Raw genomic sequence first — 23,010 nt, forward strand, 5'->3', positions numbered from 1 at the left:
GCTGCATTGGCTCCCTATTAGGGAAAGGGTAACTTTCAAGGCCCTCTGTCTGGCCCACAAGGTACTGCACAATACTGGCCCCCCAATCCTTAATAATTGGATTACACCCTACAGACCCACGAGAGCGCTTCGTTCCGAACATGGAAACTTCATCACGATCCCCAAGGTGAAGAAGGCCCGGATAGGTGGCCGTCGTTTTTCGGTCAATACGGGTAAAAAATGGAACGCACTCCCCCTGAGCCTCAGAACAGAACCAAACCTCATACGGTTCAGGAAGTCCCTCAAAACCCTACTCTTCCCCATAGCCATTATCACTCCCGACTTTCTTCCCTTGTGAGTAAGAGGTTCAGCGCTGGGATACCCTCCGGGTGACTACGCGCTCTAGAAAACCTTAAATAATAATAATAATAATAAAAAATAAAATTCTAAGGCAGGAGGACAGGTGCACTTAATGCCGCGTGATAGACCCGGCCCCCATAATTAAGTGCCGGTGCTGAGCACGGGCAGGCTCTGGCTCAAATTAAGCCCTGCAAACACGACTGCGTCTTTACCAAGCATGCCTTTACTACACATTCCTTTACCAGGTAATTTGGTGGTAAAAACATGATTGCTAAAGAGACATGTGTGGTAAAGATCACACCTGTGCCCCCAACCCTGAAAACTGTCCCTTTTCCCCCACCAAGCCCTAAAAATTGATCCCACGCCTTAAAAAGTACCCCAACCCCAGCCCTCCTGCCCTGAGCCCTAAAAACTGTCCCCTACACCTGTAAACTACCCTGACCTAGCTCCCCCACCCTGAGGCATAAAACTGCCCCCAGCCCTGAAAACTGTCTCTTTCCCCAGTCCCACCCAGAGCCCTAAAAACTGGCCCCAACGACTTAAAAACTACCCTAACCCGAGCCCCCTCGCCCTGAGCCCTAAAAACTGACCCCTTACCATTTTAAACTATCCGGACCCAGTTCCCCCCATCCTGAGGCCTAAAACTGACCCCAGCCCTGAAAACTGTCCCTTCCCCCACCCTGCCCTGAGGCCTAAGAACTGACCCCACACCCTAAAAACGACCCTGAACCCAGCCCCCGCCCTGAGCCCTAAAAACTGACAGCCTACCCCAGAAAACTACCTGGAGGCCCCCCTACTCTGAGCCCTAAAACCCTACCCCCTGCCGTATAAACAACCCCATCCCCCAAGCCCTAAACACTACCCCATCCAGAAAAACTACCCTCCACCCCCCAAAACCTGGCCCCAGCCCCAACTACCAGACCGCATTTGTCTCCCAATCCTTCCTCTTCCTGCCAGCCCATACTAGCATCTAGACCGTGCACTGCCTTAACCACTCATATGCGCTGTTAAGGCATATGCTTGGTTAAGGCAAGTGTGGTTTGGCTTTGGGAAATGGCACGTTTGGCTCTTCCCACGTTGTTAAGGCAGTTTCCCTAGAAAAATATTTGAGTATGTATATAGGTTATTTAATAGATAGCATATTACTTTTTCGTGTATGTGAGTAACTCCACCAACAGTTTACACATTGTAACCAAGTTATATGTATCTGCATTCATAAAACTGGGCAACTTTATAATTGAACAATGCATTCATCTAACATGCGTGTGCCCTTATCATTTGTCCTTTGCACTTATATTTTTCATTGATGTTTGTCATCCACCTCAGGCAAGAGGATACATTAATTTAATGAACATGCATACTGACCATATCCATATTTTAAGACCCTGCAGGAAGGACACATCATGAAGAAGTACAGACTAACCCCCAACACCATAGAGGCACTGGAACAACAATTACAGTGAGAACTTTGCAGAACTTTAAAATTCAAACTACCATTGTTCCTATTGCGAAGATGATGGCAATGTTACATTTCTATACAGAGTAGATCATTACAAAATACAGTGAGTGACTCAAATGGAATGTCTCTGCCAATGTTTTTAACTGTCTTTAGCCAGGTCCTCAATGTAATGCTCAGACACATGCATGAGTATATTCAGATTCCTAAGAGCTACACTCAACAATCTCAAGGCTGCGATCTATGGAACCTATGGAGTTCTATGGAACCCACATTGCATTGGTGTCATCTTATGACTGGGAACAAATGTATCACAATAGAAAGGGTAGTGTTGTGTGAGCATGTAATGACAGAACCTTTGTGGCTCCTGATGGACACCTTCAAAACTGTGATGTACGCGTTAGACCGTAGTGAACTGAATGCAGGTTTATAATGTTGAGTTCAGGTTACACCCAGAAGAATAAAGACGTGTTATACTAAGCTCCGTGTGTGGCCTAGTTATTGGCGAGTACACGGAAAGGGGAGGACACTATAATTGTCTCAGAGGATGGGATAAATAACCCAAAGATTGACAGTGCTCTCCAGTCCAGCACACTGCTTGTGCGTGCCACGTGTGCCTCCGAATTGCAGAATCTACGTCTGGTGAGTGGGGAGTCAAAGCGCAACCCCAGTTCTGTGTAAAGCATTTGAAGGTAATGAAAGCTTCACTGAAAGGTACTGACCTACTACGCAACTCAAAGTCATACATTCGTAAGGAGTAACAATGCTAGAGGCAGAGATCAACCAGGTGTTAGAAAACACAAAGAAACGCTTAAAGGTAAAGTGATAAAAGCAAACGTGATCTGCTTACCAGTTTTGAGAACAGAGAGTCACTCTGAAAAGCGCTGGAGGGAGTGACTACAGAGAAAGCACCCAGGGTTGTGCTTACTTAGCCGTCCATTTCCAAAGCGGAGAAGAGTTGGCCTAATGGCTAGGTTGGTCGGCCTTGAATCTGGGGAACTGGGTTTGAGTCTCTTCAATGACACTGAACATCCTGTGTTTCTGGGCAAATCACTTAATCTCCCCGTGCCTAAAAAAAATGAATGTGTGTCCTCATGTAACGTAACTGGTGCTATGTAAGGCGCTCTGATATCAGATTTGGGTAAACTTTGCGCTATATAAAACTCTGCCCAAAAAACAACAACAAACGGCACGCAACAAAGTTGCAGGGTGGGGCTCGGAACAACTCCAAAGGTTTGTGAAGGGCAGTTTGCTTCTCCAATGGAGACCAAGAAAGGGGTCCAGTTTTCTGGCATTATCAAAGATGATCCAGAGGCCAGCACATCACAAGGGCTCAGAAATGGTTTGTATGGACAAGATCACCAAGCAGCGATGGAAGGAACTATACTCTCAGTGTCAGTCTGTGTCAGTAAGTTCCATCAATGGTTACAATACCGCTACCTTCTTGAAACCACCACCACCATTCGATATCACCCAAAAAAATGTAATATCGGCGACAGATGGACTACCTGGATAGAGGCATTTGATGATTTCATTGATGCGATTGAAGAAGCAGAAAACAAGAAAATGATCAAGTACCTTAAGAATCTTGCTGGTGAAGGCGTGAAAGAGGTTATAAAGAAAATGGCCCGAGCGGATGAAATTACATACAATCAAATCAGAGCACCGTAGAATCTCAAGTTCAAGTCAATGCCAAATTTAGGTTACAAAAGATACATCTTCAGTCAAGAAAGACAGAAAGCTGATGAGATCATTGACACATTTGTTGAGACTGGATACACTCATCAAACACTGTAAGTTCAATTAATTTAATGATGAGGAAACTATACTCCTCAGAGTGATTGATGGATTTTTGTCAACTTTGTTCAGACGACGAATGCTGAGAGAAACTCTTAGTCTGGAGCAAGTTCTCATGGCTGACAGAGCTGAAGAGCATGCTGATCGACAAGCTTCTGAAATGGAGGTCGGAGGTGCCCAGAAAGAGTCAGTCATGAATGTGAGAAGTAAGCTGAAGCTCAAGGCTTTGGGACACAGAGTGAATTCTCCACAGAAACAAAAGATGTGCTTCAGGTATGGATTTTCGTTTCTGCACGAAGGTAAATGTCCTGCTGTTGGGCAGGTATGCAAAGGATGTGGAAAGGAGAAACATTTTGTGATGGTGTGGAACGCAAAAAAAAGCTGGTGCCTCACGGCACGAAGACAAAATGGCTGCTTGAAAGTTCCTGAAGCGACGTTCAATGCATGCCCATAAGAACAAGCGACCTCATCAAATGAGGCAAATCTACACCAAATAAAGTCGATCGTCATTATCAAGTGAAAGTAAAGAAGATGGGTGTGCTATGTTGATGTTCACCTCAGAGAAGCACATGCATGTTAGACTAGCCGCCTGTGAGGAAAAACATCACTCCAAGAGAAATCGACATGACAAAGCACCAAAGTCATTCAAACACTGTCCGAAGATCACTCTAAAAGTCCAATGGTTGTTCAATACCTTTCATTATTGGCAGTGGTGCATCATTAAATATTATCCCTGCGGAGAAATATAATGAACTGTCTCCAGGTGCCCCGACTTACGCCAATTAAAACTAAAGCATATACGTGGGCTGCATCAGTGCAACTAAAAAGTCAAGGTTCATTTGTGACAACGATGAAGCATAAGAAAACAAAAGTACAATCGTCCATTCAAGTACTTCCAGGTACGGCATCAAGCGCCTCTTTACTCAACTTCATTACAGCCGCTGATATGGGACTGATATCCGTGAACTATTACATGAATGTTCATCAGAAAATAGTAAGTCAATTCCCTTTATTTTTTCATGGGTTGGGAAGATTCTAGACCAGTGGTTCCCAAACTTTTGACTCCTGAGGACCCCCATTGAGTCACCACTGGAAGCCGGGGACCCCCAAGCCATTTGTATGAGTTAAATTTCAAATATTAAAACAGTAATTCGAAAAAAATACACACGTGTGCACACAAAACAAATACTCAAAGTACTTAGGGGCAGATTTACAATAAGTGACGCATCCATGCATATCAGCAGGGATGCGCCACTTATTGTGCGCAATGCCTCCACCACCATTGATGCGCCGCATTTACAATGCTGCGCCTCATGGGCAAAAAAGCACAGATGCATGACGCATCTGTGCTGTAAAGGTGGCGTATTGCTGGAGTTGCGTCACAAGCGCAACACAGCTCCAGCAATGCTCTGGCGGGGCCGAATCTTGTTAATGCTGCATCAATCCTTACGCCTGCTTCAAGCAGGCACAGGGTTTTGACGCAGCATGGGCCCCAAAGTGACTGAGTGAAATCTTGTAGATTTCACTCAGCCACTTTTAGGGGGCATTCCTGCGCCGGAAAGTCTCTTTCTGGCGCAGGGCTTTACAACGTGGCGCATCTCTCAGATGCGTCACGTTGTAAATACCCTGCACCATGGCGCATCTTTTGCGTCGCCGCTGCATCACGAAAGTGACGCAACCGTGACGTAAAAGAGGAGCAAGGGGCTTGTAAATCTGCCCCTAAGGATTTTGGGGCCAGATGTACAACCATTTCATTTAGCGCTTAGCAATTGGCGACACATTGCGAGTGGCAAATTGCGAGTCGCTAAATGAAATGTACAACAGTGTGTTTAACATTGTTTTGGATTCCCAATGGGGTCGCAAATTGCGAGGTTCATTAATATTAATGAGCCTCTCCCAATTTGCGAGCCTATTGGGAATGCCAGCCCTCCTAGGTATGGTGCCTGCTGGGCTCTGCAGGCCATCATGTCTGGGACTGCTTTTAAATAAAGCAGTTAAAAAAAAATGCAGCCCATTTACCATGCATTAAAAAAAAAAAGAAAATGAAACGTTTTCGTTTCATTTTCTAAGGGCAGGCAGAGGTCCCTGTGACCACTGCCTGCCCTTAAAAAATAATTTTGCATGCATTTGCAAATGGGAAGGGGTCCCCTGGAGACCCCGTCCCATTTGCAAATGCATTACCATCTACTTGAAGTAAGTGGTAATTGCGAGTGTTTTGCGACCGCAAAACATTTGTACATGGTTTTAAGACTCGCTATGTGGAAGGGAATGCCCCTTCCAAGGGATGTCAGAGCACTTTACATCACACACATATAGAGACATTGAATCGTACATGTAAAACAGTGTGTATATAAAATGTTTAAAGAGTGCTTGGTCAGGAAAAGCACAAACTTAGGATTCAGAACATAACACAGTGGCTAGCACTGACTTTAACATTAAAAATGTATTTCCACTCAAATAAATCTTTTTAGCAGCATCAGGATAATGAATACCTGGGAAAAAACAAAAGTTACTAACATGTACCATGCAGTTTGCAAGCAGCTCTTTGATGACAGTTTATAGGTCCCTCTGCTACATTACGATTGTCACTTATGAAGTGCACAGTAACAAAAGAATCTCTGTGACAAAAGAAGTAACCACGAACCTATGCACATAAAATGCTGCTTTTTAAAATGCATGTTACACGTTCTTTGCAGTAGGCACATTAACCCTCTGTGCTACATTAATTAAGTCAAAGCTGCCACTAAACAAAACTCTCCTCAAGCTCCAGCAGGTACATTAATCACTGGCTTTATCTTGACACTTTTATTGCTGCTGGAAAGCTGCTAATTATACAATAAACTTTTCTGTGCTTTTAAAACTGTTGCCTGCGGACCCCCTGGGAATGTGTCACGGACCCCTGGGGGTCCGCGGACCACAGTTTGGGAAACACTGTTCTAGACTATAAAAGTCCAATTACACAATAATGAGGACATCAGTCCTATTGCTCAAGGACACTAGGAATCGCCTTTCAATGTACAGGAAGCTGTTGAAAAGGAACTTGAATGTTTACTCAGGCACAATATCATTGAGCGTTCTACTGGTCCATCTCCATGGGTTTCTCCTTTAGTGATAGTACCTAAAAAGGACAGTGAAGAAGCTATACACATATGCGTGGATATGCGTCAAGCGAACAAAGCCATTGAAGGAGAAAAACATCCAGGTCCGCACATTGCCGACATGATAACACAATTAAATGGGGCAAAGGTATTCTCTCATCTGGAGTTGAATAAACAATATCATCAGTTGGAACTTGAGGACAAGTGCAGGTACATTACAACCTTTTCTACACATGTTGGTCTCTTCTGTTACAAGAGACTAAATTTTGAACAGTCATCAGCTGCAGAGCTATTCCAAGATGTCAATCGACATATCATACAGCCTGTCTTGAATGCTTTCAATTACAGTGATGACATATTGGTTTTCGGAGATACACAGAAGCTCTCACTCAAGTGTATCAGTTGCTCACTGATGCCGGTTTAACTTTCAATGCTGTGAAATGTGAGTTCCACAAGACAAAGTTAAAATTCTTTGACCATATCTTTTCTGATGTGGAAATGGCACCTTATCCTGCTAAAGTGCAAGCGCTGTCAATTGCCAGTGTCTCACAAGATGTTTCCGTGTTATGTTCATTCCTTGGCATGGCCAGCTATTGCTCTAGATACATACGAGACCTTGCCACTGTCATTGCGCCATTAAGAGACTTTACTAGAAAGAATGTTTCTTTCCTTTGGTCAAATGAATGTGAGCAAAGTTTGCGGGAAAACAAGCAAGCTATTGAGAACACTACTAAATTGCATATTTTGATCCAAAGCTTCATACTGAGGTTGTTGTTGACTCTAACCCTGTCAAGTTGGGCGCCATCCCTGCACAGCACAGCAGACACCCAAATGCATGAAGACATATTTTGGTGTATACCAGCCAAAGTTTGTCCCAAACCAAACATTCTTACTCACATCCTGAGAAAGAGAGCTTGACAGTGGTGTGGGCTTGTGAACATTTCCACATATTCTTGTTTTGGAAGCCCTTCACACTTGTGACTGATCATCAAGCATTATTGACTATCTTTGGAAATACAAAAGCAAAAATACCTCCTCGCATTGAATATTGGGGTTTGAGATTGCAAAAGTTCAACTATACCTTGGTGCATCATCCTGGAAAAGGATCAGAATCCTGCTGTCTACTTTTCACAAGTGCCTACACAATGCCCTGGCACCCCTTCTAAGATGGCTGAAGTCTACATAAATTTCATTTTTTTGTTTAAATGTCTTTATTGGTCTTTTCTTATTTTGTCTTTTCTTATATTGTGTAACAGCTCAAGAGTATCTGAGACATTATCCAGACATATACAAAGCAACTCAATAAAAACACTGTGCATATGAACAATGTGTTACAGAAATGGAAATACTATACATAGTGATGCATACACGTTTCTCCAGAAGGCATTTACTGGTAAATCGTTGTGTGCTACTCCCTGTTCGCACTGCTGCACTGCATTTCCCAATCCTCATACAATATCGCCTGTGCCATATGCTAACACATCTAATTTGAACCAATCTGTTGGTACCTGGCACACATGACATTAGCGTACACAGGAGATATAAATGCAAAGAAAAAGAGAAGAGGATAAAGGAAAGTGCCAATAAGACATATTAATCTGCAAAAATCTAACAATATAATAAAGAAACTGCCATTGACAAAATACAAATAGAGTAAACATAGCATGACTGGGTATGGAAATGTGCATCCTGTACATGACAATGTGGTGGCTCGGCAGGGAGGGACTTAGACCTATGTGAGTGTTAAAAGTCACTGACGTGTAAGTGGCTGGTCAAGGGCTAGGGGAATGTCCCATGGCGGACTTGGGCTATATGTGGGATTCACAATGGTTTGCACGGCTAACTACAAATAACACAACCCTTGTAGCTCGGGATCCCTAGTGTACAAGTTACAGATTAACAGGCTGGGCATCAACATCCTCCCTGTTTCCTTCGTTCTTGAAGGTGAGTAATGTGTCCCAGTATTGCGCTATGGGGTATTTGCGGAGCCCTGCTGTTTCTTCTCTGTGCAATGTTGTACTTTCTGCCTGCGCCCATATCGTGAGTGATCTTTTCCAGATTATTGTCTCTGGGGGGTCGGTATGCTTCCACCTCTTTGTTATTAAGTGCTTCGCAACTATCAACCCCAAGTCACAAAATCGTGACGTGACTCTGTTCTTTTTGAACCTGTCATAGATCCCTAATATACACATTTCCTATGTAAGTGGCAGTAATGTGTCAGTGCAGAGTGCAAGGGCCGTGTCTACTTCTTGCCAGTAAAGTTGGAGGGAAGTGCAGAACCATAGCATGTGCAGCAGGTCCGCATTGAGCTGCCAACAGCATGGGCATGCAGAAGTGGCGGTGTTAAAATATTTGTTTATGTTGTCGGGTGAAAGGTAAGCTCTCTGTATTATGGACGCTTGTATCAGTTTAAATTTAGAGCTCCTCAGTATATATGAAGAACCAGCCAGGACTGCGTCCCATTCCTTGTCAGTCCAGGGCTGGCCTCTAGCCGCTTCCCAGCGGGTGCAGAGATTCTGCATAGGTTTCCGTGTGTGTGTGAGTTAAGCTACCACTAACCAGTGTACTATACGTGATCCCGCCCCCATTACGTATAAGTATTGTAGTAGCAGATGTCGGTGGTTCAGTCGTCAGATCTCCCCAGAAGGCCGTAAGTGCCCTTGTGAGGGAAGTGTGCAATAGGAATTGCCCGACAAGTCTGTGTCTTCCGCCAATGCCTCAAAGGTTAATAATGCACCATCCCTGTATAAGTCGCCCAGGGTGTCTATACCCGCTATATGCCAGTGTGTAAGAGCCTCCTCAGAAGTGCCCGTCCTCCCTCAAGGCGTCTCCAAGAGTGGCAGTATCGGAGCATAAGGGATTGTCGTGCGAGTGAGATGCAAGCTCCTCCTGTAGCACTTATGCGCCAGCCCTAAGTGTGATTGGCTGGTAGGGGCATATAATTTCCACAGTGAAACTCAGAGCCTGCCTTTGTTCCATATTAAGTCTCGGAACAGGCGCTCCAGCTCTCGGAAGACCATAGTCGGGACATAGATCGGGAGATTCGAGAAGTAGTATAATAATTTGGGAAGGACAATCATCTTCAGCAGGGTAATGTGGCTCATAACATTCAGTGAGAGCGATTTCCAAAATTGTACTTGGGCCCTAACAGCCGAAATGGCTCTCATCAAATTACCCTCTAGCAAATCATCAGGCGTCCGATATATGAAGACACCAAGATAGCGGAAGGTGGTGGGGTACCATGGAAGAAGCGAGCCATTAAGGAGCACATCCATTTCAACCGTGTCTACATTAAAGGGATAAACCCCAACTTGGCCCAGTTATTCCCGGAGACCCAACATCTCTTCAAAGACCCTGAGAGTGTCTGCTATGGACGTGAGAATGTCAGTAATGTCGCGCACATACAATAGCAAATCACCAGCATATAGAGAAATGGCATGCACCCCATCCCCTAACTGGATTCCCCACACCTCACTACCACCGCAAAGCAGCATCACCAGTGGTCCATGGCTAGAGGAAAGAGCAGGGGGGACAGAGGGCACCCCTGGTGTGTCCCTCGCCTCACTCTAATGGGGTCAGGTTCGAGCCTACCGGTTTGGACCCGAACAGTGGGTTGCTGGTATAGCTGTCAACCATGCTCAAATAGTGATCACCTAGCTTATATTTTATTCAGTACCGCCACCAGATAGGGCCATTCCAGGGAATCAAATACCTTCTCCAGGTCCAATACCAGGTAGCCAGAGCGGGGCCATCTATGTAACACATACTGCTGTACCCGGAAGAACCTGCGGATGTTGAGTGAAGTACTCCTCGCGGGAACAAAACCGTTCTGGTCAGGGTGCATCAGTGTTTTCCCTAAGGGCGAAAGACGCTTAGCAAGTAGTGATGCAAAAATCTTGTATTCAGTGTTGAGAAGTGCTAGTGGGCGATAGGAACACAGAGATTCAGGATTTATGTCAGGTTTAAGGAGGGACACTAGCAGGGCTTCGTTTTGTGTGCCGGTAAGTGTAGAGTCCTCTATCGCGGTCTCATACACTTTCAGCTGTTGCGGTACTAGGTTATGCACCTAAGCCTTGTAAAAATTAGTCGGCAGTCCATCCGGTCCTGGCGACTTCCCAATGAACAACGAGAATATGCAGTACCAAACTTCCTCCGAAAGGAGGGGATCATTCAGTTCCGCCCTTTGGGTGCGAGTAGGTTGCGGCAGGTCTTTCCCCTCAAGATAGAGCTGTAGCTCCAGGGGTGTAGCCTGTGTGTGAGATTTGTACAAGTCCCAGTAATGTGCCACAAACTCACCATGTATGTCCCGCTGTGTGTAAGCTATGCCCCCATTCGCCATCGTACAGATGTGACTGGGGTCGATGGCTCATCTTGGTGTATCTATGAGCCACATGAGCAGTTTCCTTGCTTTGTCCCCCATGTGGTGCGTCCGCGCCGAATGTGCTTCATAATTGAGACACTGCAACTGTCTAACAACCGTGCATGCTCCTCCCTGTGGCAATCTAGTTGTCTTTGGGCCCCTCAATTGTTTCTTGCTCGCTAGACGCCAGCTTTCTTTCTAAAGTGGTGAGTTCCTTCATCAGCTGTACTCTTATACCCACCTGTGCACCCAAACAGTGCCCCCTCACGACTACGTTGAGAGCGTCCCACTCCAACAGTGGTGACGAAGCTGTGCCCGCATTCTCATCAAAGTATGAGCTACGGTGGTAGCTAATAAGTCCCGGAAAGGTGCATCGAGTAGGACATCCGGTTGGAGGCGCCACACAGGGATCGGCGGTACTATGTCCTCCCACTTCAACTCCACCACGAACTAAGAACTAAGTGTGTCGGCCCCATATAATATGAACCAGAGATACACGGTAGAAGATCATTCAACACCATAAAGCTTTCTAGGCGTACACGAATACTGTCTGCCCCTGAATAATAGGAATACACTCTGTCCTGCGGGTTTCTGTGGCGCCATTGTGCAGCCCAATGATTTAATGCTTTCGCGGCAGTGAGTGTGACCGTGCCAGGCAGGGGAGGAAAGGAGCTGTCTAGCGAAACGTCCAGTACACTATTATAGTCGCCGCCTAATACCATGGAAACATCATGCCACTCTGCCAGCTTGTGGGAGATCAGTTCCAAAAAGACTGTCTGTTCATTTTTGGGCGCATACAGTGATGCTAGTATGATCGGCCTACCGTCCAAGACACCCTTAACTATGACGTACCTGCCCTCTGTGTCTATGAAGGAGTCTACCACCTGGAAAGGAGTCCCTGTTCTTACCCACACCAGAACCCCACGAGGATACACCCGAATAGCCTGTTGCGTGTAATTGACCCCTCCATTGCCTATGTAATTGTGTTACTTCTGGATTGTGCAAGTGTGTCTCTTGAAGGAGTGCTATTTGTATGTGGTGATGTTTCAAATATGAATAAATGAGATATCGACGTGACGGATTATGGATGCCTCTCACATTCCAGGTCCCTATCCTAATAGGTGGCATAACGTTTGGATGTCAGTAGCGCATGTGGCCCTGCTAGGCCAAGGGATGGGAAGAGTCAGCACGATGAGTGCGAAGGCCATTCTAGAGTGTGCCTCCCTGCACGGGCCAATATCACGACTGTCATACCTTAGTACATAAGCGATGGCGTAATAAACAATAGAACAATTTGCAATAAAAAATACCAGAAGGGCGAATATGCAACAGGCAACCGCCCAAACTTGAAATAACAGTAGCATACAACTAACGTGTGGGGGAGACTACTTTGCACGGCAATGTACGGGGCGTCTGTAAATGGGGATTATCTCCAGCAGCTACCCTGTTCCTGGCCAGATGCTTGTAAGATAGGGCCGCTGCCTAAATGTCATACATGATGTTCCCATGTAGGAGGGAGCCATAAAGGCAGCCTGTGCTATTATACTGTGGCCTGTCCTGTGATGGGGCCCCAACCCTCTACTTACAATGAAATCATGAGTCCCTCCATGCTATCTCAACAACTGGAGCCAGGCAATACAATATACAGTTAAAACTTAGGGTCCATCATACTTACGTGTCTGGTGACATTGTCAACTTACTGGCTGATGGAGAGCATGAAAGAAAGGCAGGTGAGAGTCCAGACCTCAAACTATGTCGTTTAAAGACTGTGGGGTAACCTGGGGTAGGTCGCAGGAGTCCTGTGAAGCAAGAAAACTGTTTGACAGGTCATCATCATTGGGTGGCCCCTGCCGATCGGAGCCTGAATTGTTCTCTTCATCTTGTGCCCCGCTAATGTCCGCCACTGCCTGTAAAGCCTTGAGCTGGCCGCTCAAGATCAATTCCGGTGCTGGGCCAAGAGTCTGAGAGGTCAGGGATTGTGGTTTCTTCTGCCCCCTGCGGTGGTGGTGCAGGCAGGCCGCGGGGTGCGATTGCTTCCGTTCGGCGGTGGGGCCCCATTCCCCGAAGAATCGTAGGTGTCGAGCCATTGCTCCGCCCCTTCTGAGGTGGTGAAAAAATGGGTCTTTGAATTTGCGATCACCCTCAGCTTCGCCGGGAACAGCAGCGAGTATTTGAGATCGTATTGTCGAAGGTGCCGCTTCACTGCCAGATAGGAGTGCCATTGTTGGACCTGAAATGTATAGTCCAGGAAGAACATAACTTTGTGATTGTTAACTTGCACCTCCTGCAGCTTCCTGGTTCCTTGAAGCACGGCATCCCTGTCCCTATAGTTCAATAGGCGGATTAAGAGCGGCATCGGATTGGAGCCTGGTGGGTGGGCTTGGCAGGAACCCTGTGCGCCCATTCAACAATGAAATATGGAGAGAGGGCTTCCCCGGGAAGCAACGTGTAAAGCCGGTCTTCAGTGTAGGCCACTGCGTCCCTTCCTTCCGCCCCGTCCAGCAAATGTTGTTGCGCCGGACCCAGCCTCAGCATCCACTGCCCTGTCCTCTAAGAACTCCACTCGGTTCAGAAGGTCCCATATTTGCTTCCTTACAGCGGCCACTCGTGGAGAGACGTCAGCAATGACCCCTTCGGCGGTGGTGGTGCGGTCTGCGAGTTTCCGGTGGTCTGCGTGGAGCAAGGTGAGGTCGATTGCCACTTTGTCTATTTTACCTTCCAGTGAAGTGCGGATCTGGTTCATGGTTTCCCCAAGTTCCTCAACTGTCGCTAGCACCGCGTCTAGCTTGTGCGACATTGGGTCTACTGTTTCCGCACCCGCCATTTTATCTGTCTGGACCCGGGTCTGCGGGGGGGGGGGTGCCAGGGAGTGTTTACTGGGGGCTAGATTTGACACCCCGCGATGCTGCTCAGGTAGGCACTTGGATATTCAGCAGCGCAGTCCTGCAGGTGAAGCGCTAACTTGAGGATCGCCACCTTCAGCACCCCCCCAAGTTCTCTACTGCCAGTCACAATCTACACCAGCCAAGGCACAGGCAAAGCAAAATGACGTGAATATGACTCTAGAGTGCTCTCTGTGCATCCGCCGCAATGTCCCCACAGTACAGCGCATCAGACGGGCTCCTCAGCGCCTCACGCCAGCCCAATGATTTCAGAAGGTAGGTCCTGGTCAGGACAAAGGGGAGGCGAGCCGTGGGGCCGCAGCAGTCAGGACAGGTGAACTTTCCCTCAGGAAGGGATGATGTGCTGATGGAATGTACACCATAAGGCCAGGATGTATAGCAGTGCCTCTTGGCCAGCGGCCCCAACCTCAGGGTGTCACTCGCAGTGTGCCATCGGTGTTCATGTCCGGTGGATCATGCCTACTCACCGGAATCATGACCCTCTGCCTCCACAGGCCCAGGGAGCGTGTTGCAGTAGGAGCGGAGGGAGCATCCAGCAGCAGGATCCTCAATGCCGCGGGCTGCGGAGTTGGCTCCGTAGGCCAGTGGTTCGGGTGTATCTCTGGCGGGAGAGAATCACTGCATCAGAGTTGTGCCCCTTCTCACACAATTTCCATCTCCGAAGGATCACGGCTGTGATCTCTGACGTCCGCAACAGAGACAGCCTGCACGTTCAAGAGGGAGCCGCACCACAATGCCGGGCCTTGGGGCCGGAGTCAGTCCCCGGAGTCACGTAGGTTGTGGTGCCCAGGGTTCTGATCGTCTGATCGGCATCACCGAAGACAAAGGGGCTCGCTCCGGACCCCCGCGACCTCCACCTCCTGTCGTCCCACCAGAGCAATGAAATCGTTCCTGGGACATACGCGGAGGGCAGCGGCCCCCTCCAGATGGCTTTGAACGGATCTGTGTTGCCAGGAAAGGGAGTTTACGACGGAGCTCTACACAAGCACATCCGACTCCATTGCCGGCTTCGAAGTCTACATAAATTTCATACTGAAATCAAACACTCCAACTGCCTTTTTGATAGAACAAATTGTCACTGCCAAAAGTCAAGATAGTGACATTCTGAAACTGAAAGTCATTATTACACAGCAGTACCAGCACCTTCAACCTCTTACCAGTGACAGTGAGTATCAAAAGTTTAAGAATGTCAAAGATGAACTGTCCATTACTCAGGAAGGTGTTATTCTATGAGGATTGAGAATTGTCATTCCAGAGAGTCTGCGAAAACAGATAATTGAATTTGCCAATGAAAGACATTGTGAAATTGTTACTACCAAAAGAGCTCTCCGAGACCAATTCTGGTTTCCATATCTTGATGAAAGTGTTGAAAGGAATTAACGGCCTGTCATCTATGCAACTGCGTGTCATCAAAAACCACTCAACACGCATTAAGCATGTCGGAGTTGCTAAGTACTTATTTGATCCTCTTGACAACGGACATCACCTGATGGTGATCGTTGATGAATTTTCCTGTTTTTCATTGGTCAAAGATCTCTCATCTGACACTCATGAATGTGCCATTGAGAGATTAGGCAGCAACTTCGTGACCTGGGGTGTTCCTGAGATTTTAAAGTCTGACAACAGCCCACCTTTCAACAGTTGGGAATTCAAAGACGTTCTCAGTCATTGTAAGATGGAGCATCAGAAGAGCATTCCTCTGTGGCCACAGGTCATTGGCCTCGTCGAACGCTTCACGAGTACTCTAAAGAAAGCTGTCCAGCGTGCTGTACTAGAAAAGCTCGACTGTAGAGCTGTTTTAAATTCAACTCTTTGAGCTAACCACTCAATTTCTCTCTCGACCACAGGTGAAAGCCCTGCAACCTTAATGTTAGGGAGAGCCATGATGACCATGTTACATAAATGGGCCGACAGAAGAACAAATACTGAGGAAGAAACACGCATAAAAGACTTGATTGTAAGAGGAAAATGAAAGCCTACGCAGACAAGCGGCAACATGCACGAGATGTCACTTTCATGAAAGGAGATCGAGTTCTTGTGCGTCAGCATAGAAAACAAAAGTCCGATGCTCCTTTTCGATGTTGAACCATTTCATGTTGTGACCAGCAAAGGACCACAATGTTTCATTGAAGAGCTTTAATTGTATATATTTGTAAAAACATGTTTCCTTTTTTATGTAACAAATGAGGAGGTATAGTGTTGTGTGAACATGTATTGAACCTTTGTTGCTCCTGATAGAGACCGCAGCCCTGTGTTATACGAGTTAGATTGTAATGAATTGAATGCAGGTTTAGAATGTTGAGTTTGCGGTTACATGCAGAAGAATTTAGCCGTGTTATGCTAAGCTCCAGGTGTGGTGTAGTCATTGGTGAGTACCTGGACTGGGGAGGATGCTACAGGAAGCATTCCCACTCCATCAGTGTGCTAGTGGTTTGAATCATTGACCTCAACATCACCAGTGTCTATGCAAAATGTTCTGTTTCCACCCATGACTCACGGGTGCTACGCAAAAGCTGCATACCATAAGAGATGGAAAGCTTTGTACCAAAGAGGGTCTGACTTGTTGGTAAGTCTCAGCCATTATGTTTTGCCATTGCAACTCTTACAATGTGCCCAGCCAAACATCAGTTCACTTACAGTTATGCTTGTGATTGTTTTCACAATATTGCCCAGCAAATGAACATACCATTATTTCCTGATGAGGATTAACAGTGGGAACCCTAGAGAGATGTTGATAATATGCGTGAGCTAGATGACAGTGCTTATGATGCCAGGTGTGAAATCACTGAAAACCTCTTTGCATAATGATAAGTGACTGTAATGAATGTGTCATTTCGTGGTCAGGGATATGGTCATATCCTCTTTTACAATGGTGTCCTGTAACCAAAAAAATACAATTCAGATTGTTGCTTATTTTGTGTTTTAAAAGTACTATTGAAATGCATAATTTGTTTGAATTTGGAGAATTATATGTTTCAAAAACACACCTTCTTGACCATGCATGAGGGCAAGTTATGCAGTACAGCAGTTGAGTTTGACCTGTAAAACTATTGGTATAATCAACACATTTGAAGACAGTCTTAGCCAAATACTCCTTCCTAGATCATGTTATCTTGCCACCTGTTGGGGTAGTATTAAGTAATTGGTGGATAGTTGGAAATGTTGCACAGATATTGGTTTTGGAGAGGTATGCACTGCAAGCTGCCTGATCGCTAGTGGAATGGTTGTGATTAGGCACAGGTTAAATTTAATTTCAGGAACTTTGTGTTATGTTTGTTATCTGCAATTCCTGAAATGACGCCTTTTTTGTAGTTTTGTGCCATTCAAAATGAATAGTTACCTCTAGCAAGCAGGAATAACACCTATGGCCAGAAACATAGGGTACCACTTGTGTTTTTCCGCGATGTATTTTACTGTGAAATGAGTCCAGTTGTCAAAAATGGATGCAAGTCTTGCCTGGCTGAATCCTCCATGTAGGCCTGCCAAACAGATCGTAACCAGTGCCAGTGCCCTGCGCTGTGGGTCACTGGGACACTTCCTGGCTCTGCACCCAGAAGACCTTCTAGTACATTCATATATACAAAATGGCTAAAGATAAGCTGCAGTGCGCATCATCCAAACAGAGCACGATGGACCAATATACCTACGCGGGGTCCCAGGTGCCGATTCAGGGTGTCCAGGAGGCAGCCATGCCGGATAACGGGACTCTACTTGCAGCAATTACACAGTCTCGGGAAACGCTTGAAGCCAAGATAGGCGCTGTGGGCTAGGACGGTATGCTGCCCAGGCACGATCTTAGAAATGCTGTGCAACGCATAGCGGAATCAGAATCCCGGATCTCGACAGTGGAAGACACGGTAAACACACTCCAAAAGAAAGTGTCTACCCTGGAGTTGCTCACGAAGGGCCTGGCAACATGAATGGAAGATGCAAAAGGGCGTGCTCACAGAAATAATCTCGGCTTCATTGGATTCCCCGAAGGCTGTGGGAGTGGCAGTGTGGAGGACTTTCTCATCAAATGGCTTACTGAGTGGCTCCCACCTAACACAGTCTCTCCATGCTTTATAATTGAGCCTGTACATCGAGCATTGCTGCAGAAGCCCCCTCCGAGTGCTCGCCTAAGGCCAATCATAGCAAGACTCCTTAATTACAAAGATAGAGATGTTATATTGCAGCAAACCAGACTCAAAGCTACCCTTGTATTAGCCTCTCACCATATCATGATCTTCCCAGACTATACCAAGCTGGTACAACAGCGCCGACAATCATTTGAGGTGGCCAAGGGCCGTCATCGTGGCCTCAAGATCCAATACTCCCTGCTATTTCCAGCTCATCTGAGAGTGTCCTACCAGTCACACACACTTCTTTGAGATGCCGGAAGAGGTATTTCACGGGACAGATGAGGTCGTGAAACTTAGGCCCGACTCCTCGTCTGGGGGGGCCCAGCCATGGATCCCCTGGGGCAGCGCTCCAAGAAAAGATCTAAAACTTGCATTAAATCCCGTAGACGATTGGCAGAAGACCAGCCGGAGCCTGCAGCATCCTAATCAATGCCTTGCCCAGGACAGTGTAAAAACGTATACATCCCAGATGTTAACAGACTTGGGCTACAATTGTACCTCTGTTACTAGACGTTACTATGTGCAGGGGACTCCTATTGTAAATGTAAATTGATACTTGTATAGTGCACTACTCACCCGCAAGGGTCTCAAGGCACTTGTACGAATACCGCTGTGGAACCCATCCTTGCTTTCCCTGTGAGGTGTCCACTCCTGGGCACCCCCAAGGTGGAGGCCAGGCATCCTTAGCGTTGTGGGGGCCGTTGTGGAGATTAAGCAAGCTTTTGCCCAGAGTTGCAGAGTGGAACCCATGATTGGAATAGGCACCGAGGCGAGAATTATCAGGTCCGTGGAATTTTTGAGCCCAAGACCCACCGAGGCGGGGAATTGAACCCTGGTCCCGGGCTAGACCTCTGCATCAGGGTCTGCCGCTCTAACCATTGAACCACACTACTCCACACACTATTGGGGATCCATTGGTTGAATGTTGCTTCTACTCCTCGTTTGGGATAGGAGACAAATCATGCCGCAACAGATACTTCACTATTTATGAGGTATTGGGATGGGGAGGGTGGGAGGGCTATTGGGAAGTTTCTGTTCAGTTTTAGTGCCATAATTAGCTATTACACACATAGTCTCCGGGCCAATCAGATCATCCAGATACATATTTTCATTTATATGTAAAAAAAACAGTCATGACACCTAATTGAAAGGGCACCAGCCACCGAGAACCCTAGAATCATTAGCTGGAATGTCCCTGGCCTACTGGACAAGATTAAACAGGGTGATGTACTCCGACAGGCTAACCGCTATAAAGGAGAAGTTCTACTCCTACAAGAAACCCACTTGCTGTGCACCAAGACAACCTGCCTGGCAAGATTTGGGTTTGTTCAGACCTTTCACTCTGGATTCACTAGAGGATCCCGTGGAGTAGCGATCCTCTTCCACCGTAGCGTTCTTTTTGTTCACTCTAAGACATGGTATGACCAGCGGGGCAGATTCATAGTAATTACTGGAACATTATATGGCAAGCCCCTTTTTCTAGGCGGCGTATATGCTCCTCCCTTAGCTTGGAATCTCCTATCGTGCTTGACAACAATCTGGTCTGAGATCCCATCTGGCATGACGATAGTAGGTGGGGACTGCAATGATGTGCTATGGCCCGCGTGTGATAGATGGAGCAGTGTAGAGCAGGAAACGGCTGTGCAAGAGTCAAAACTTCTGCCCTTGATTCAGGGAATGGAATGGGTTGAGTCCTAGAGGACCCTACACCCCATGGAGCAGGAATACACGTACTTCCCGGGGATACACAAGTCCTTCTCCTGCATAGACTATATATTTATTACTGCACTTCACACCCACAGACTACAATCCGCAGAAATTCTGCCTGAGGGCTGTCCGATCATTCACCAATTTCACTACAACTGTGCCTCGACCTTGAACGCTCACCATTACGCTGGCGGCTCTTACCGTAGCTGCTGCAAGATGAACAATATAGGCTACATCTCCATACATCCATCACCGATTATTTCTCATATAACATGGGCACTGTTCAATCCCTTATAGTTTTATGGGAAGCTATGAAACCTACACTTAGGGGGCTTACATAACCTTTTGAACTGCGTGGCATCGACAGCGCAGCGAGAAGCTACTACAGACCGAAGCCCGGTTGATTGAGCTGGAGCGTAAAAGCAGGGAGGAAGATGGGGGCACTGTGCGCAGACAGCTATTTAGCACACATCAAATGCATGCTAGCGAGCTGCTGGACGACTAGACTCTACTGGCTTGCCACCTGTTGCTGATTTACCAGTGGGGCGACAAATCCAGCACATTACTTCACCGCCGTGTCAACAAACATTACGCCCACAAATTCGTCCAGGTATATGTGGCTCAGATGGGAAGATACGTACGGACCCATCACAAATCGCAGGTGATTTTACTGCATTCTTACCAGACCTTTATGCCCCTCGTGAGACCCTACATGCCAACACTATTCAAAAAATTCCCTGCATACTTGCCCCGGTGGACCCTTTCTGATTCGGTACGTGAGGTCTTTGACACTCCCCTGTCGACGGAGGAGATTTAATATGCATTGCTGGATATGAACTTGGGTGCCTGGCCCAAATGGGTTCCCCTGTGAGTTTCTTAAAAAATACCAATCTCAACTGATGGCCATTAACGCCGTGGTGGAAGACGGCTGCCTTGCTCTGGATTGGAGGCACGCAGAGATAGTGATTTACTTAAAGCTGGGTCGACCGCCCACTTTTCATATCGCCCAATCTCTCTCCTCAACATTGAAGCCAAACTCCTGGCTAAGGTAATTGCTAACTGCCTAGTCCCACATATTACAGACCTGATCCACCAGGCCACACGACACAATATTCGACGGGCGCACAATGCTATCTATTGCTGCTGTAAATCAACTTGATGGTCCAGCTGCACTCCTCCTAGTAGATATCGACAAGGCGCTCGATTCACTTAGCTGGACCTATCTCTCCGCTTTGCTCACCCGCCTGAATATTGGTCCTCGACTGCTTTTCTTAATACACTTACTGTATACTGACATCACAGCCTCAGTTTGGGTAGCCAACTACATCTTGAGTAATTTTGAAATTGGGCGGGGAACTCGTCAGGGATGCCCTCTTTCCCTGTATTTATTTGTGCTGGCTGTGTGGGTGAGAATCGATGCTCAGATTTATGGCTTTGAGTTGTCGCGGGAAGTCTCGGACCACATAGCCCTCTATGCGGATGATGTGCTGTTCTTTCTCACGCAGCCCAATAGAACTGGCCCACACCTGCTCAGAATTATGCAAATTTTTGGTGAAACTTTTGGCCTGTACATGAATCGGAGTAAATCCTTTTTGTGGCCCTTGCGTGAAGGAGATCAGTTGGGTGGATGGTCGAGGGAGGTGATGGCGATCCCCGATGGATTCAAGTATTTAGGGGTGTTCCTCTCTGATTCCCAGTCTATCTCATGAGACAGAAATTTGGCCCCACTATGGACACAGACGGGAGACCAGATGCGCTCGTGGTCGCGTTTGCCTCTGTCCCTGTTTGGCAGATCTGCCATATTTAAAATGGTCTTATTGGCTTGGCTGCTGGACCAGCTGCAGAACCAACCATCCATCCAGAAGGCCCTCATGGTTCAGGCAACTACACGCAATATTCGCTCGATTTCTTTGAGGGGGGGGCATGACATGAGTGGCGTTGAGGACCTGTTTTCAATCTAACTACTGTGGCAGAGTGGCCACTCCAGATATCCAGGCCTACCAAGTGGCATCACATTTGCTTATCCTTAATAACTGGTGGGAGGGAGACAGAAGGGATCCTGCATAAGCAGTCAAGCGTTGGAGAATGGATGCCATGCCGATGCATATGGTCCTATATTCTAGCCCGGTGCTTAGAGGGCTACCGCTTGTGACCAGGACAGTTTTTATGACCTGAAAACAAGTATTACACATGATGGGATGGTGGGGTAAACTGACCGAAGAAACCCCTCTGTGGCATAATGGTCTGTTGCCACAGCTGGTGTGGCTGCCCGGGTTTCGGGGTTGGGAGTAAATTGGGATAGATACAGTGGGGGCGGTCATGCACGGTCAAAATTTAAAGTCCTTTCAGGAACTCCAAATAGACTATGCCATTCCCCGATCGCAATTCTACAGATACCTCCAGTTCCAGCATGCTTTCTCCCCGTATTTAGCACAGCAGGCGGACATACCAGACTTCAACCCAGTAGAAGCTAAGGTATTTATGGGGGAACTAGGAGACCGTAAAATAACTAAAATAGACTGCATGATTCTGAATAATAGTCCCACTACACTAAACAAAACTCGGGACGTGTGGCAAACAGACCTCTGCCCAATGCATGAGGATGATTCGGTGGAGGCGTTGGAGTCCCCGCGCAGCACTGCGATTGCGGCACGTTTGAGACTTATTCAATTTACATACCTTCACCGGGTCTACTTTGCTAGGTATCAGCTTTGGCTTGCTGGGCTTGTTGCCTTCCCCCATTGTATGCGATGTGGGGCGGCTGAAGGCACTTTCATACATACGGTGTGGCAGTGTACGTCTCTGCTGAGGTTTTGGAGGGGGGTGACCACTTGCCTTTCGGAGGTCCTATGATGGGGTATCCCACTTTTGACGGGCGCATGGAGGGGCAAACTAGGTATACCGTTTGACCGTACCACTTGAAAACTAATATGTCTTCCAACAGTGGCCACCCTTCCCTCTAATCCCGTGCAGCCTAAAGACCCTGATTTAGGAGTCTTTTTTTACTTTGTGCGTAACCCCCCCTGGGGTACAGCATTCTTCACCCTGTAACAGATTTTGGTTAACAGGTCAACAAAGGATTGGAGGTATGGCAGGACGTTAGTGTGCCCTGACCACCCACTTTCCCTTTTTTTGTCTTTTTGGTCCTGACGAAAACCCGGTATGTTCCAATACGGGTTGAAACATGTAGACCTTTCACTTATCTACAGATACACACGGTCATAATTAG

The sequence above is a fragment of the Lissotriton helveticus genome, chromosome 5_1 (assembly GCF_964261635.1).
Source record: "Lissotriton helveticus chromosome 5_1, aLisHel1.1, whole genome shotgun sequence".
NCBI lineage: Eukaryota > Metazoa > Chordata > Amphibia > Caudata > Salamandridae > Lissotriton > Lissotriton helveticus.